The sequence below is a fragment of the Triticum urartu genome, chromosome 3 (genome assembly GCF_003073215.2).
Source record: "Triticum urartu cultivar G1812 chromosome 3, Tu2.1, whole genome shotgun sequence".
Taxonomy (NCBI): domain Eukaryota; kingdom Viridiplantae; phylum Streptophyta; class Magnoliopsida; order Poales; family Poaceae; genus Triticum; species Triticum urartu.
Window position 1 is genome coordinate 53,662,896 of NC_053024.1, and position 4,935 is coordinate 53,667,830.

The following is a 4,935-nucleotide window of genomic DNA, read 5'->3' on the forward strand; positions in this document are numbered from 1 at the left end:
CTGGCGTCGGGAACTCTTTCGGGTTCCCTTGGCCTTCTTCTTGGTCTTCTCCAGCACCTTGTAAGGATCCGGAGTCAGCATCTCCGTCAGGAGAGCATCCGTAGTGTCTTCGGGCAGAGGGGCCAGATAGTTGATCTTCTCCGATGCCCCCACCAGTCCTGTCAAAGGCATGGGAGCTCAGACCCCGCACGTGGTTAAGCTATGGGAAGTAAAAATCCTACCAGATGTACAAAACTTACCAGATTCGCAGGGCGCTTCGCGCTTAGCCCACAGTCCTCGGTGAGAGAGGGAGGGACCTCGGCACCCTTGAACAGCACCCTCCAGACGTCCTTGTGCGTCGTGTCGAAGAGCTCGCTCAGAGTCTGGTGCTGGGCCGGGTCGAACTCCCACAAGTTGAAATCCCATTGTTGATACGGGAGGATCCGGCGGAAGAGCATGACCTGGATTATGTTGACAAGCTTGAGCTTCTTGCTTGCCATATTCCGGATACATTTCTGGAGTCCGTCCAGCTCCATCGATGAACCCCAGGATAGGCCCTTCTCTTTCCAGGAGGTGAGCCACGTGGGGACTCCGGATCGAAACTCGGGGGCCACCACCCAGTTGGTGTCGTGCGTCTCGGTGATGTAGAACCACGCCGATTGCCACCCCTTTATGGTCTCCACGAAGGAGCCTTCAAGCCAATAACATTGGGCATCTTTCCCACCATGGCTCCGCCGCATTCCGCTTGTTGGCCTCCCACCACCTTCGGCTTGATATTGAAGGTCTTCAGCCACAGACCAAAGTGGGGCCGGATGCGGAGGAAAGCCTCACACACGACGATGAACGCCGAAATGTTGAGGATGAAGTTCGGGGCCAGATCATGAAAGTCCAGCCCGTAGTAGAACATAAGACCGCGGACGAATGGATGAAGGGGAAACCCCAGTCTGCGGAGGAAGTGCTGGAGGAAAACTACCCTCTCGTGAGGTTCCGGGGTAGGGATGATCTACCCAGTCAGCGGGCAGCCGATGCGCGATACTTGCGGCTAAGTATCCGGCTCCGCGCAGCTTTTTGATGTGTCCCTCCGTGACGGAGGAAGCCATCCACTTGCCTCCCGCTCCGGACATGTTTGGAGAAGGTTGAGGAGAAGGATGTGGACTTGGGCGTTGGAGCTCGAGTGCGCAAGAATGGATGAGCAAGGAGGAAGAAGGCGTGGGTAGGAAAAGGTTAAACCTTATCCCTTTATAAGGGCGGCCGAAACTATAAGCCCCCACTAGCCTGGTAAAACTCGCTTATCCCCCAAGCGCCGTAATTGATGGCACGGTTGGGTTACCCATGCCCGTATTGATGATAATACCGTAATAAGGGGGACACGATCTCTGCTTTGACAAGACGTGTCAAGAAATTGCCTCGCGTTATGTGCGAGGCTAGTTAAAGAAAAACGGTTCGAATAATCACCGAGCCATGGCATGATGTCATGTTGCCAAAACGTGTCAGCAGATTAGATTTGTGGAAATATTATTCTCTCTACGGTGGTATGTGGAACTTATTTTGTAGGGTCGCACACTATCCTTTTATTCAAACTCTTATGTGGTGTATCCGAAGGAGGAACCTGCCTTGCAATGCCGAAGACAACACTGCGCGCCGGACTCATCATCATTGAAGCCTGGTTTAGGGGCTACTGAGGGAGTCCTGGATTAGGGGGTCTCCGGACAGCCGGACTATATCCTTTGGCCGGACTGTTGGACTATGAAGATACAGGATTGAAGACTTTGTCCCGTGTCCGGATAGGACTCTACTTGGCGTGGAAGGCAAGCCAGGCAGTACGGATATGGATATCTCCTTTGTAACCGACCTTGTGTAACCCTAGCCCCCTCCGGTGTCTATATAAACCAGAGGGTTTTAGTCCGTAGGACAACATACAATCATACCACAGGCTAGCTTTTAGGGTTTAGCGTCTCCGATCTCATGGTAGATCAACTCTTATAATACTCGTATCATCAAGAATAGATCAAGCAGGACGTAGGGTTTTACCTCCATCAAGAGGGCCCGAACCTGGGTAAAACATTGTGTCCCCTGCCTCCTGTTACCATCCGCCTTACACGCACAGTTCGGGACCCCCTACCCGAGATCCACCGGTTTTGACACCGACAATGTTTATTAAAGAACAATTGGTATTTAAGCTCTCCTTCCCTATTCTTAACAATAAAATCATGTGCCACCATATTTTATAATCTGGATAAACACGAGGCAGCACCTTTTCTTCCTTCTCAAAATGCCTAATAGGTATGTTAAAATGTGCAGCTAGCGGTGTGAAGCATAGATGCCTCCAAAGATGGGGCCCTTGGTACGGTTCAGACTTAACCGTTTGGCAATAATACCGCCCATACTAACAGATTTATCACCGTATAAACCGTGGAGCAAAATAATAATATCAGGGATACTAAGGTTTCCCCAGTTTCCGCGACCAATTAAACAACGACTAGCAAATAATGCAAAGTAACGTAAAACAGGAAAATGTATGCTAGTGATTCGTGCATCGGAAACCTTCCTTGTTTACCCTACAGTGATAGTATCAATAAACCCCTCCACATCATCGCGATGTGGTTCTTCTGCCTTGCCCTCAAAAGGGACTAAACAAATCCGACAAAAATCATAAAGTGACATCTCCTTATGCTCATCATATAAATGAAACTCCACCGTAGGTGGCGAGTTCCTAGAATGGAAATGAAAGTTTTGCACAAAGGTATTTGTGAGTAAGAGATACTGATCGCATTGGTCATGGAGGAAAGCTGTGAGGCCTGCATTCTTAGCCAATTCATGAAAATCTTCATAAATACCGGCTGCTCTCAAGAAATCATCAGAAGGCCATTCACACGCCCGAACCTCCGCGATGCGAGGAAGATTATACTTAGGCTTTGGTGCCTTTTCCTTCGAGCTTTGGCTCGATGAGCCCCTCAAAAGTATCCTCATCATTTTCTGAAAAATTCTGAAATTTTTAGTAACTTCAAAATAAAAGTGAACCAAACTCAATAATATTGATAACAACTACTCCTACAAGTGCCTAGGGCCTATATCATGCATCAAAACTACTTTTGACCATATAAATTGGACATGCAAGCTCAAGAACAGGGTCACCTAAGCAGGAAAAAAATTGCAATGAATAAAGCACTAGAACAAAAACTAATTGGACCAATAGAGGAGTCACATACCAAGGAACAATCTCCCATAGCAATTTTGTGAGAGGTGCTTTGAGCAAGGAGATCGAAAATGGCAGCAAAATGAGCTAGAACTCGTGCTTGAGCTGGATATATTCGTGTTTGGGGGAGGAAGAAGGAGTGTGTGGCTGAAAGGATAAGTGGAGGAGGGCCACCGTGGGCCCACGAGGCAGGGGGGCATGCCCAGGGGGTAGGGCGTGCCCTCCACCCTCGTGGGCAGGTGGTTGACTGATAACCCACAAGTATAGGGGATCGCAACAGTTTTCGAGGGTAGAGTATTCAACCCAAATTTATTGATTCGACACAAGGGGAGCCAAAGAATATTCTCAAGTATTAGCAGCTGAGTTGTCAATTCAACCACACCTGGAAACTTAATATCTGCAGCAAAGTAATATGATAGTAGTGGTAACGGTAGCAAAAGGTAACAGTAGTAAAAGTAGTGTTTTTGGTATTTTGTAGCGATGATGGCAATAGCAATGGAAAAGTAAATAAGCGAAGAACAATATATGGAAAGCTCGTAGGCAATGGATCGGTGATGGAGAATTATGCCGGATGCGGTTCATCATGTAACAGTCATAACCTAGGGTGACACAGAACTAGCTCCAGTTCATTGATATAATGTAGGCATGTATTCCAAACATAGTCATACGTGCTTATGGAAAAGAACTTGCATGACATCTTTTGTCCTACCCTCCCGTGGCAGCGGGGTCCTTACGGAAACTAAGGGATATTAAGGCCTCCTTTTAATAGAGAACCGGAACAAAGCATTAACACATGGTGAATACATGAACTCCTCAAACTATGGTCATCACCGGTAAGTATCCCGATTATTGTCACTTCGGGGTTAACGGATCATAACACATAATAGGTGACTATAGACTTGCAAGATAGGATCAAGAACACTCATATATTGATGAAAACATAATAGGTTCAGATCTGAAATCATGGCACTCGGGCCCTAGTGACAAGCATTAAGCATAGCAAAGTCATAGCAACATCAATCTCAGAACATAGTGGACACTAGGGATCAAACCCTAACAAAACTAACTCGATTACATGATAGATCCCATCCAACCCATCACCGTCCAGCAAGCCTACGATGGAATTACTCACACACGGCGGTGAGCGTCATGAAATTGGTGATGGAGGATGGTTGATGATGACGATGGCGATGGATTCCCCTCTCCGGAGCCCCGAATGGACTCCAGATCAGCCCTCCCTAGAGGTTTTAGGGCTTGGCGGTGGCTCCGTATCATAAAACGCGATGATTTCTTCTCTCTGATTTATTTTCTCATCGAAACTCAATATATTGAGGTGGAGTTGGAGTCAGAGACGCAACAGGGGGCCCACGAGGTAGGGGCGCGCCCCCACCCTCGTGGCAAGGTGGTGGGCCCCCTGGCCTTCATCTTTGGCAGGTATTTTTCTTATTTTCTGAAAAGTGGCTCCATGAAGTTTCATGTCATTCCGAGAACGTTTTCTCCTGCACATAAATAACACCATGGTAATTCTGCTGAAAACGGCGTCAGTCCGGGTTAGTTCCATTCAAATCATGCAAGTTAGAGTCCAAAACAAGGGAAAAAGTGTTTGGAAAAGTAGATACGTTGGAGACGTATCAACTCCCCCAAGCTTAAACCTTTGCTTTTCCTCAAGCAATTCAGTTGACAAACTGAAAGTGATAAAGAAAAACTTTTACAAACTCTGTTTGCTCTTGTTGTTGTAAATATGTAAAGGCAGCTTTCAA